At 36.8% G+C, this 13,466-nt stretch overlaps 1 long non-coding RNA gene across 3 annotated transcripts in view; it reads right to left on the bottom strand.

Moving 5' to 3' along the window:
• Window positions 1–1,272: 1,272 nt before the first annotated feature.
• LOC118249685 (uncharacterized) overlaps window positions 1,273–13,466 on the bottom strand; it is a 155,360-nt gene continuing 143,166 nt past the window's right edge. For all 3 annotated transcript variants that reach the window (XR_004779185.1, XR_004779183.1, XR_004779184.1), the window contains 2 exons: window positions 2,313–2,415; window positions 1,273–1,464 (listed from right to left, as the gene is read on the bottom strand). This is a non-coding gene — a long non-coding RNA (uncharacterized LOC118249685). The remainder of the gene's footprint in view (window positions 1,465–2,312; window positions 2,416–13,466) is intronic.

Consider the following 13,466-nt stretch of genomic DNA (forward strand, 5'->3'; position numbering starts at 1 on the left):
AAATCAACATAATAGGAAGTAGGTGATTAAAGGTTGGGCGTGGTGCTTAGAGACATGGTTTAGTGGGTGATATCAGTGGTAGGGGGGTGGTTGGACCAGGTGATCTTGGAGGTCTTTTCCAGCCTTAATGCTTCTATGATTCTATGATTCGTGAGAGGAAAACCATCTATATACACTTTATCAGCACAGCATAAGTAAAGTGGGCAGCAGAATTCTCCCTTCAGGATAATATTCTATCGTCTAGTGTACTTACAGATATCCCAAAGATTGTCTGGCTCCACTGAAGGTTCATAGCAAAGCCTCAAAGAAATCTTATATATATGCTGTACTAGGGCTGGATGAATTACCTACATGAGTTTTGGCACTGAGGTTGTCCTCCATCTCAATTCTCAGACTAAATGGTAACCTAGGATTACTCTCCTTTCTCTTGTGCAACTCCTTCTTGCTAGCGGAAATGATACTAACATGCCATAGAAGAGCAGTCTATAAAATCACCAGTAGGTACAGAAAAAAGATAGTGTAAAGACATCATCTTAAGTAAAAACAAGTAAAGACAGGTCTATCTACAGGATATGCAAATCAAACACAGTCCTCGAGGGAAGGCCCCTGCAGGGATCTTTTATATTGAAATGAATTTTAATCAATATACTCAATGTTCAAAATAAAATAATTCACCCCTCTACTCTAATCTTTCTGATTCATTGTTAATAGATATTTAAGAGGTTTCCTAACCAGTAGTTTAAGTGGTAAACAAACCTTTTGTAGAAATGTCTTTCTATGACAATATTGTACAGTTCATTATAAGGGTTTCATGGCCTTTTCCAAACACAGGACGTGTAAAGAAAATCACTATGCACTGAGATTCCTCCAAATTCTTCCAGAGAGCAACATATTCTTATCACAGCACCCTTAGAGGGATAACAGAAATTTTGGAATAAGTCCGACTTCTTACAGTGTTTCTGTTCAGTCTTTGGTGCACCTAACTCAAGTCCATCCAAGTTGTCCTGTTGCTGAATCCATGCTATGCCTGCTATGGTAGATAGAACTTGCCGTCCTTCCCTTAGATCTGGAGCTTAGTGTAGTGTTGCAAACAAGAGGTAATGAATGCATAAACAGACTTGAACAAAGACTTATTAAGTTTTCCACAAATGAAAGATGGAAACATCAAGGCAGCTGCTTCCCACAACTACTACCTGAATGCAGGAAAGGTGGAATCTGCATGCAGAGTGCCTCCTCCATGCATGTCTACAGAATTCAGTCCAGCCCTTCATGTCCCATTTTCTGAACATGGTTTTTATTAATTCAATAATGAAACATGACAGAAGGCGTGTGGATATGAGACAACATGTGCCTCAGGGCTAGTTACAGAGGCGAGGTGAAGACATCAACCCCAGATGTGAAGGTGAAGACAATGATGCAAAATGCAGTTCATCTCACAGTGGCACAAAGCTGCAAGTCCCGCTACTGTGAACAGAACAAAGCAAACAAACAAACAAACAAATAAATAAATAAAAATGAACCAAAACAATAAAAAGGAAAAAGACAAAAAGTCATTTCCCTGATGACTTTGTAGAAAATGTTCTATCTTCACTAATACAAAACACAACATAGAAGAAATGGAAAAAAAAATATTCACCAAATATATATATATGTATATTTTTAAAGATGAGCAGGTCATGCTATGGTAATGCACAAAAAGGAACAGCTATGTTCCTGGATCACAACGTTATCAAATGTCTACTCAGAGGCAGAATGCAGTTTGAAGCTGTAATGCCTTGCTGTACGTCATTGTGGTCACAGCTGTCCTCTCTACGTCATTCACTTTGCTGAACTGCTATGTAGGTGGGACTTGCTTTCAGCTGGCTTTTTTTTTTCTCCTTTTTCGTTAATGCACGATGTTAAACTGCCTTGTTGTTGTTAATGTGTCCAAGTTTACAGATTCTCACATATGCATAGTTTTTCTCTCGATGCCATTACAATATTTAAGAAAGATGAGATTGCATCCAGAAATAAGGGTTTATGGGAGCAAGACCAGATATTAATGTCTGTGAAGGTACATATCTGCTTCAGAGTGAAGCATCAAGTTATACTGGGTTTAATTGTTCCTGTGGTAGATTTTAACTCTGCCAAGAAACAGAAAGATCAGTTTTAACACGTTAGTATTTACAAGTAGATTTAATTCTTTTTTACTTCTATCATACTGTTATTTAAAATATTTGAAATGAAATGAAACGAATGCAATCAATACTGATATTCTGTAGAGCTACTTCTCAGTTTTTCTTTCTGCTTCATAGTGATTCATTAAAATTTACCTGTTTCATTCTTGAAGAACTATTGCATGGAGAAAATAAGATTTGCTATTCAGAGACTGATGCTGCTCTTCCATTCCTTTTGGTCCCCCTCCAAAAATGCAACCTGTAAGAAGGGAATATATAAATCTCTCGTGGTATAAGAGAATAGCTTTGCTCTGTTTGTAATAAAGGAAAGTGATGGGAGCTGGGTGTGTGTCTTTATTTATTTATTTATTTATTTGTTATTGTTTATTTAATCAGTTAGCAAAATACAAACTTGCACAAATTACAAAAGTCCATTTCCATACAGCTTGAGAGACCTACAGCATAGCTGAGTGCTCGCAAACTGGTCATTCTGTACCTAGGCCATGTCTAACAAATAGAATATATCTAGGAAATGGGGAAATATTATTTGAAATATCAAGGAGTGTTTTCAAGGCATTAGCTCTAAGAACAAGATACCCACTGAAGTGGATATGTATCTATATAACTCTAGAATATACTGCTCCCAAAAACTAGGGTTTGCCTCATCTTTAATATCCTAATTTCAAGATTAGGGTTCATCCATGGAGCAGTGCTACAAAAGATGACAAACCAAACATTCAAGGAGGTAGATGGTCACCATCTGGTGGTCCACTGCCTGGAGCAGCTAAGAGGACTAGTATGAGAAGTATCAAGAAAGATGGACTTCAGCATGGCAATGGGCAAGCAGAAAGCGGCAGCAGACTGGATCATTTCCTTTTGAAAATGGTGGAGAATGATCAGGAGGTCAGGGGTTGTTATGGAGCATACACCACTAGAAAAAGATTGTAGGGATATGTATACTAAGGGTTAACCTTAAACACAGCTGTGTACTTTGCTGGCATATAAGCTTAGCATACTTAATCAGGTGATTTATGCAATGCAGAATACAAAAGCATAAATGTCTATCTACTGAAGTCCATTATCATTAGAATTAGATATGTCATCTATACCCAGTATGCGTTATTTTACTTATGATTACATATTTATTCCTTTATCAGATTTTTTTTTTAAATGAGCTTCACTGAACACAAAGGACCTGAATAATTTGGTACGCAATAAATGTGTCCTTGTAGTCTTATTATTTCTTTAAATAGAGAAAAGAATATGGTTAGTTTAGCTCAAATGGCAATTCTCTGTCTTATATCAGGTTCACTAGGTTACAGTGGGAAACATTCATGCACTCCCAAATGAAAGCGTTCAAAAAAAAAATGACAGAAGGTGTAGTTAATTAGTTGACTGGATTATTCAACCCTTCCATAAAGGCATGAGCTCTGCTTTAGTGAAAAAGCAAGCACTGACAGAAGTTAATGCCTTGTAGATTCTTCTTTAAACATCTTAGACTCTTGTCAAAATGATAATTACATCCATATATAATGGAGGATTGATCTTTTTTCACCTGATATGAGTTTTTCAGCTAGAAAAGGAAACTAAATAAACTGAATAAAACACGAGTGTACAACATACATTAAGACCAACGGTGTTAGGTATTGTACAAAACATCTTGCAAAAACAATGTTCCTTATCTCACAGACACTTATAGTGTGAGCAGGATAAAAATGACAAACAGGAAAAGACAGACAGATGGAAGAACAAGGAAAGAGTGACACAGTTGGTCAGTGTGATAGGCAGCATTGTCAGCACATCCCTAGTCTGACAGCTGTCAACATTTTATTAAACTTCACAGCGAAAGAGGGTTTTAAAGAGGCAGCTAAGAAAAAACTCTTACCAAAAAAAAAAGTGAGGTGAGACAAAAATCTGTGAAACAGAAATCAGAATGAGACTTTTTTTTTTCCTCTCATACATCTTTTCCCTCTAAGCGAATGAAAACAAAAAAAAATATTTGTTTTTCTGATGTCTGGATTCCTAGATCCATACCCCAGCATGACACACCTTCTTTTCATTCATTGATGGTCTGCATTGTCTTAATGCAATTGAAGAAACCCTTATTTTTACTTGAAATCCTCTCGCCTCCTAGAAAATTGACAGGTAGTCCCTATAAGAAGCAAGCTGCTTTTGCTGTGAACACGCTTACCATCTCCAGTCACACCAGACATTTGCAGGGTGTCAGCCGTGAAGGAAATATGGATATCTTCACATGATCAACAGCTGCATTGTGAAAATGCATGTGAAGATGGGGAAATATTCTAGACCCTTACCCACAGTCAGCTCTGCATTCTGTGAAGTGGTTAAAAGAATAAGTGTAAGAGTTACCAGGAATCCAAAAGATATTTTTAGGGAAGAAAAAAAAGACAGGAACTGATTTTCTGCGACATTCAGAAGGGATGAGATTGTGTTAATCAGGACTCATATACAACTACTATTCCTTGTAGCACCCTTTTTCAAAATTAATCTAAGCAGCAAAAATAATATCTGGGCTTTGAAACAGTGGTGTTATGACCCACAAGCTAGTCTGAAACAATATCAGTAATCCTTTTAGCTATATACAGAACTATATAAAGTTTTTCTAAAGCTCATGAAGACCTCATGAGATATTGCTTCATTTACTAAGCCAGAACTGAATACAACAGATTTTCCAAAACAAAGCACCATCATTTAGCTCTCAATTTTATCTCCAGAACTCATTAGGACAATATTTTCAGCCAGATCACAATCACTTAAAATGCACATTTAAATAGTATGTTATTGTGTCTGCAAAGATTGAATATAAAGAGACTCATGCAAAACAAAGTTTAATTTAGAAATGAAAAAATACTGAAATTAGCACTGCTGTTTGTTTCCCTTTACTGTCCACAACCTCCCAACTATTCTGCATGTAAAACCAAATGAGGAACAAAAACCCAAACATGTTGAGAGTCTACTATTGATCTAAATCAATAATAGGATACCCTATAGAGCAACAGAAACACTGGGGGAGGGAGACAAGAAATAAATTAAGAAAAGAATTATTCATAATGGAAGCTACTCTTGACTCCCTAGGATTCAGCATCTTAGATTTATGTTTGTTCCCTCTCACTGGTCTGCCTCATTTCTATTGTTGTGTTTCTGCTATTACCCAGCAGGCTCTTGCAAAGGGGTGTAATTTGCACCCGCTTTTGAAAAATATTGTATTAGTGACAGCTCTATTATTTCAAGCAATCCAGGTCAAAGTTCTGCAAATGACTTCTAAACCAAAAAAAAAAAAAAAAACAAAAAAACAAACAAACAAAAAAACCCAAAACTATTATATAGCCTTCAGTAAGCATGAATACATTTGGTATTAAAGAGTATCATTCTGCTTTGCACACTCTGCCTGCATAAGAATACAATTTGTAGCTGCTACTCCAAGGATCTATAGAAGGAAGATTGGCTCACTGCATTTGATGGTGCTTCTCACTTACAAATGAATGGCAGTTTGGCATGTCGTAAGTCGCCATGCCACAGCAAGCACAGACAAACTGTGGCATTTTGTCAGTAATTCCTGACCCTGTGGTATGCAGAAGCATGCTGGCAGGATAACTACACAAGCACATAGGTGGCTAAGTCATTTTCCAAAACTCTCACAGGTAAGAACCAGATATGCTGGAGACAGTTGAACATACATTATTAATACTGGTGACACCCATCTCCAAAACTTCTCCTGAGACTTAAGAGGCCACCGTTTGAAAGCTAAATTCAGTAACAGATTTCAGTGTTTTCCTACATGGTTGCCCTCTTCTGTATGTAAGTTAAGGTTTCTAATGCATGGTTTACCAAGTTATCATTCTCCTCCACCAAGAGCCAAAGTCAGTTTTGTACACTGAGTTTCAAGAATTACAAAGAAAACATTCTTAGATCAGAGCACTGCAGAGGCTTCACTTGCTGATGTCATGCTGAAGAGTTCAAAAGGTTCCAGTCACTCTGCAATATTACCTGCCAGACCCTAAGACAACATCCATCAATGGTCATACCAAAATGCATACATATTATAAGAACTGTGCAAACATTTACTAACTAATGTTTTGAAAAATGACTGCTAGATTTATTTACTACTTCAGTTAAACAAGGGCTCATCATTCTGATTTTGCTTTCCACTGGTAAGACATTAAAAAAAAAAAAAAAAAAAACAACACAAAGGGCTGTCTAGGCTTCGGTATCATTAAGGTTATTGGCAATGGATGGTCCTTTCCTCTCTATTGAGACTGTGTCCTGTAGATACCAATCTAAGCCAAAATATTACCCAGCTTCCATTTGGTATTATCTTACTTGCAGAAACCACTTGCCGTCCAAGAATTAGCCATTAGATTTCAAAAAGTCAACTGCCTAAGAAAGGAGTCTCAGACTACCACTAAACCTCCATTTCAGTCTGCCATGAGAAAAATCAGAAATCTCTAAGAAGACATTCATGATAAACAATCATAGATATAAATCATAAACAAAGAAGTCTATGTCTGTGAATGCATCTTGCTTCTCATTTATACAAGGGCAAAATCAGTATTTTCCTTGTATTTAGTGTTCTGGTGATTTACGCCTTGTGTTTTCCATATAGGGCAGTCATTACAAGGAAGGTACTACTACCTCTGCCCTAAAGAATTTTCAATCTAAACTGGACACTGGCGACACAGTTCAAATATGTATTTGAGCAGGCAAATTTGGGTAGACAAGTGAAAGCATGCCCTTGAGGGGACAAACAACACTTCTCTGAACAATGGAGCTGAAGTATTGGTTCACTCTAAAAAACAAACTGTTCCATTGTCATGTTTCTAACGATGGCCAGTGGGAGAAGTTCAGGGAAAGATCATGAGAAATGAGCAGTTCTCTTATTCCCACACCCTATGTATTACTAACAGGTAGCTTCAAGAAGTGAGGGTATTTATTCAACAGAACAAACAAACACAGAAAACAAAATACCCTCATCTAATTTCTCTCAAATCTATTGACATTGGAAAAGCTCAATTTTATCTTCAAAAGTTAAGGTGACCATAGACTTTTGAAAGAATTTGCTTAGGAGCATTTCTAACAACATGTGCATTTTCTGTGACAATAGTAGGTTTTGCTGTGAAATCAATCTACTGTAGAGCATATTCTTTTCTAAGTGGAATCTTTACCTTTTCTCCCAAAGTAAAAGAATTTTGACTGACAAATTCATCTCAAAAGGTCAAAATACTGAACTGCAGCAAAACTTTACTCAAAGCTCTTCACAGAACGCAGTTGCTTTTAGAAAGAGACATTATTCAAGAGAGAAGATGACACAAAGCAGAAGTATATAATGCAATTGCTTCAAACTTTACAAAGGAAAGGTTTAGGGTGAATGGATGTTGTTGCTGAGCAAACAGTCATGCTCTGTCAGTCTAACCAATGCTGCTTGTTCTATACATGTAGATGAGTAAAGGGAAATGAAATTATCCAGGTCTGGAGAGAATATTGAATGTAAAATTTTGTACTGGAGGTACAAGGGTAAGTTCAGAAAAGAAAATTTAATAACTTTTATAAATCAAAGCAGATTAAGTTCAAGTACAACTGCAAAAGATTAAATTCAATCTTTGAGAAAAAAAAAAAAAAAAAAAGGTACACAGTTATAAGGGATCTGCTGGAACCACCATTTTTTAAAGATTTTTTTCCCCCCATTTTCATCATTGAACTCTCCAGAAAAGGGGCAGCTGAAATGATTGACTGCACTTGGAATTTGACCTTAAAGTCAAATAATTAACACTGAAATCCTCGTCTTTTTTAAATTATTCTTTGTACTTGTAGTTAATGTTTTAATTGCTTATTTTCATTGTCCAAATGTAGTAGCTTTTAACTGGATTCAAAATATTTAAATATATTTTTCTGACACAAGCTGTGTATCTATCACAGTCTCATTTAAGCCACAGAGCATGAATTATATTAAGATAATAACGAATAACTGCTCCAGTTTTCTACATACATAGGATCCAGTTTTTCAAGATTCCTAATTGCCATTTATATTTGAAAAGTAGAAAAAATGCATTCCATGTAGACATTTTCCGTAGTTCTCTCCTTCACATTTCCCTCTGGATCCCTCATTTTGTACCTGTGAATGTTACTACTGCAAGTGTTTTTCCATCCCTTTTCACCTGTAGTGTGTTATGCTCTGAATTTTGTAGTCTCATTGACACCCAGATGGATGCAGTTCTGCCTCCTCTTCTCATGTGTATGCAAATCTTTTCAGTTAAATTATTAATTGTAGTAATTTGTGTCACTTTTATGAGGAATATTTCGGTTCTGAATTTCAAGAAAAGTATTTTCCATTTGTACCTTTCAAGCCTCTGTTATCCTGAGCACAAATGATTAAGAACATTCTTTTCAACTTATGAACTTCTATCATGTAATGTCTGGATGACTAACTGGCTGTGGTAGTTTTGGAAAAAACTGCTTACACAATCCTGCCTAATTAATATGCCTTGACCTACACCCTCCAGTGGGTATGGGGAATGGTTAGTGGTCCATTCAAATATAGGACTGAAGGATCATTAAGTTAACAGCTATTCATGGAGAACTGGAAAGAGCAAACAAAGAGGATGTGAATTATTATCTGTATCAGTTCGGGGTTGAGAAAGAAGAGAGACCTCCCATAAACTCAATTTAGACAGTTAAGGGAAAGGACAGTTAAGGGAAAAAGAATCCCTTTGTTTAGCGGTATATCTGAGACAAAAACAAATAGACTTACTGCCGCAAATACAGACCCTCTATAGACATGCAGAAAACCTTAGAGATGCTCAAGAAGAAGTAGTGGGAGTTTTTTATGACTTTCTTTTTTTTTTTCCTTTTTTTTTTTTAAAATAATCCTGTTTTTTACTCTTCTGATACTCTCAAGCCTATGATAAAACAGAGGGCTGTTGAGGTGGAATTGTGCTTTTGGGACACTTGGAGGTGATGTCTGTTTTTCCATTTGGAGCCGCTGTTAACACTGTGCCAGCTTCTATTGACCCACTTATCAGGGGGAAAAGAGGGAAGGTGAGAGGGAAGGCAGGTGCTTCATTAAGGACAACAAAAGGTGGCCTTCATAAAGCCACACAGATGCTTAGGTCTTAGGGGAATAAAACCAGAGAAAAGATATCCTCCAACCCTCCAAATACAGTAGTGAAAACACATTACTTTTCCTTCACTAAATATTTAACATATAAGTTTGCAAGTTCTGCAAATGGAATCCAATTGTCCTCACAAACAGAGGCTAAGTTCCCCAAATCTCTGAGCCACTGATGCTCAGTGGCTGCCTGAACTGTTTTGTGCTCTAGAATCTAGGGCAGCTGACAGCCAACAAATCTACTTTGCTGAGAGGATTTGCTGTTAATTTTGTCTGGCTTCTGTTTTCCAATGACAGTCAATATTTTCCAAGTAAACTCATCCATGAATTCATGTAAAGGCCTGGCTTAAAGCCCTTCAGCACTGATGGATCTCCTTTTAGTGCTTTAGATCCAATCCTAACTCCACCAAAAGGTAAGCATTTTTGATGCAATATAGTGATCATTTAGGTATTGTTAAAATAATTTTTTGAACACCTTAAAAATGTTGAGGTGTTAGTCTCTGAATTGTCTTTAGCTTCAAGGATCAAAACCTGACAGCAACAGTGTTATTTGTTAGAAAAAGTGTACAAAAATCTGACCAGTTCACAGCAATGCAACATTGATGTTCTCAGTCTATCACCGTCTCAGTGACAATTTTAGGGCCAAAATCGATATATCTTCCTTGGGAAGCTAGGCAGAAGATGGGAAGCGAAGAAGGAGGAAAGAGAAGAAGCAATGTTATTTAATCTGCCACCCATCAAAATTTTTCTGGTGCATGTGTAACTTTGGGAACCTGAATAGCTCGCTGAGATAATACATGCAGTTCAGTGTTTGCTGTCTAAAGCTGGAGTCATCAGGCAATCTTCAGAGTTAGGCATCACATACTATTAATGTGTTGGCCACAAATATCTAATGCAAGAGCGCTTTTGTCACAACAGACATTCTCTTCTGTCAAAATAAGCTTCCGATCAAACTAGTATCATTGAGCAGCAATCAGCAGGTGGGTTAAAGTGTATGATGCCAGTTAACTGAGGATGGTTCAAAATTCCATCTTTCTGTCAGAAGAAAGACTTGTCTCTGTAATATCTGAACTCTGTTTTTTGCTATTATAAACATGTATCAATTGTTGTTGGAAACAGTCTCATTTGAGTTAAGCCATTATAAAATCCCTAACTTCTCTATCTCATCCATACCACTTACTGATATGCACTATCTACTCAAAGCTTGAAAAGTCATTGATAATATTGAAACTGTCTCAAACCACGTGTCAATAAAGGACGGCAGTTTTGACTATTAGGGGTCTGGTTGCTGCCGTATAATCTGTGTACGCTCTCATGCAGAATTAAGACATTTAAATGTCTCAACTATGACTGAGATAATGTCCATTACTGCAAGATCTAGGTCACTGTTGTTAAAGCTGAGTCATGTTGCTAGTCATATTTGCCAGTCATACAAACACTAATACTTTTCAGACAAAAGCAGCTGCAATTTCTCCTCCAAACAAGTTTTAAGGATTGTTGAAAGAAAAGGCTGATATAAACATGTTGCACTCCTCCATGATGCATTTATCCAGCAATGCATATAATTTGATGTGAAAGTCATTTAGTCCTTTGTGTGGAGGAAACTAGTATAACATTCACAGGAACAAATTACAGAATAATTTCATAATAGGTTATCAAATTAAATAATAATGCATGTGAATTAAACTCTGGAATATATGTTAAGCTTCAGAAGTGTCTTAGACTCACTGGTTTGCAAGGAGATTTCTTCATTCAGGCACCTGTCCATTTATGTCAAATGATTTTGCTCCTGTCGTTGAGATATTTTTTAATTTTTTTCCCCTCTCTCAAAATCTGTTCACTCAAATAGTCTCAGCTTTACATTTGGCTGAAATATATTTCTGCTATGGTTTAAAAAGTGGACAGGACTCACTCAGCTAGTCAATAATTAATTCAAAGTGGTCACCAGAATACAGTTTTACACAAGGATAAGTAGGTTCACAGTTCTGACCAACTGGATAATTGGATCCATTACCAAACTAGTATTTCAACTTCTACATGACCTAATTTGTTAACACAGGTATTAAACACAACCAAAAACAAGTAGAAATACGAAATCCAAGCTTTTCTCTTCTGACAGTTCCTGTCACTGCACAGTCCCCCATAAAATGCATGACACATTGCATTAAGAGTGAAAAGACTATTCAGGGTACCACAGAAGAGATTCCTTTTGTCGAGAGAAGTTAAAGTAACTTTCTGATCTTCAGCAAAGACATGCTGTAATTTTGAAGATTTTTTCTTATAGCTTCCTACAGATGGTTAATGCATTACAGAATACTTGTACAAAATCTGATTCCAACTGCGTGGACAGTGCTTAGAAGGATTACTTCAGTAACATCTTTATGCACAATACTCCTTGTTCTTTAAAATAAAAAATATACATATATTATTTTTTTTCCTGAGTGATTAAAAAATCCATAACCCATTCAGCACTGACCTCGAAACACACATGCTCAACAGGACTATCAGCCAAAGTGAGAAACTGGACATTTTTCCTGTCATATGATTTCTGTTGCTTATTTAGTATCATGGAAATGCAAGGGTTTATTTTTATCATCATTTCCACATATATTTTACATTTGTCAAATCCATCTCAAGTATAAGTTCTGAGTAGTCCTAACTTTGGCCTCGAGGGAAAAGAAAATTGATCACGCCACTCATTGCAAAGCAGTCAACAGCAGTGAGTCAAATTTAGTTTTGGCATAACCTTTCTGGTGAGGCTTCAGCAGGGAAGTGTCTGTGCAGGGGAGCAGAGGTGGAGATGCCATTTATATGAAAGAGCGTACAGAAGATTGTTCAGGCAGTTTGTTCAGAGATCTCTGCAGCAGCAGCTCCAAAAATTAACAAATAAGATTGTCAAATGTAAAAATGCAATTATTTTTCTTGAGCAGGAAAACTGAACCTGAACAATTAATGTGATGCTTGTGTATTTAAATTTACCTGAACAACTCATTGCTCGCTCTTAATTGCTTTTTAATCTTCAGCATGACACAAGTTTTCAGGAGAGCACTCCAGAAAAGATAGGTGATGAAAAAGGATGTTTCAGTTGGATAGGGAAAAAAGAAAAAAGAAAGAAAGAAAGAAAGAAAGAAAGAAAGAAAGAAAGAAAGAAGAAGGAAGGAAGGAAGAGAGAGAAGAAAGAGAGAAAGAGAGAAAGAGAGAAAGTGAGGAAAGAAAGAAAGAAAGAAAGAAAGAAAGAAAGAAAGAAAGAAAGAAGGAAAGAAAGAAAAATCCTTCGAACTTCAGAATGTTGTTCTTAACAATACATGCTTATTACAACAAAAATTTACATTGGATAAAGATAGCACAGAAATTTATTGGAATTGCTTTTTTTTTTTCCTTAATCCAACATATGCTTTAAGCTCCCCTTACCAAACAAGGGAACTGAAGTATCAGTTGGCTCTCTAGAACAAAAGAAAAAATCCAATGATGTAACACAGAGAAGAGCTGGATCCTCAGTCAATATTAGTCATCACAGTTTCGATGAAGGTCATAGCTATGTGTCACCCTGTGCTAACTGAGGACCCAACACAGTGCAGCCACACAAATTCAGGCAAATGACTGCTTTCCAGGAAATTTTATCTGAATCATCCTTCTGAACTCTGGCTAAAGGATTTTTCTTTAACTTAAACTTGAAGTCCTGAAACATTAAAGAAAAGTATGCATCAACTTAATTGGAAACAGTTTTGCTTCAGCATATCCTGTGTTTGTTCAACAACTTAGAGAGAGGAAAAGTCCCTGCTTTGAAGCACTGTGACAACTTAAGATAAATTTCATGTTACTTTTCTAACAGTGTATAATTGAAAACATACTTCAACACAGACTGTAATCTAATTCTGGATAGAGCTGTGTCTAACCCACAAGTCTGAATCTCAACATTCCCGAGTCTTGAAGAAATTCTGTCTCTAGCCCATTCAAAACCATACCTTTACCATCTCTTGTGCATTCCTCTTTGTCACACTAATGTCAGGAAGGGAGGAAGAGAGGGAGGGAGGGAGGGAAGGGAGGGAGGGATGGAAGGGAGGGAGGGAAGGGAGGGAGGCAGAGATGGAAGGGAGGGAGAGATGGAAGGGAGGAAGGGAGGAAGGGAGGAAGGGAGGAAGGGAGGAAGGGTGGAAGGAAGGAAGGAAGGAAGGAAGGAAGGAAGG

The sequence above is a fragment of the Cygnus atratus genome, chromosome 2, assembly GCF_013377495.2.
Source record: "Cygnus atratus isolate AKBS03 ecotype Queensland, Australia chromosome 2, CAtr_DNAZoo_HiC_assembly, whole genome shotgun sequence".
Taxonomy (NCBI): Eukaryota; Metazoa; Chordata; class Aves; order Anseriformes; family Anatidae; genus Cygnus; species Cygnus atratus.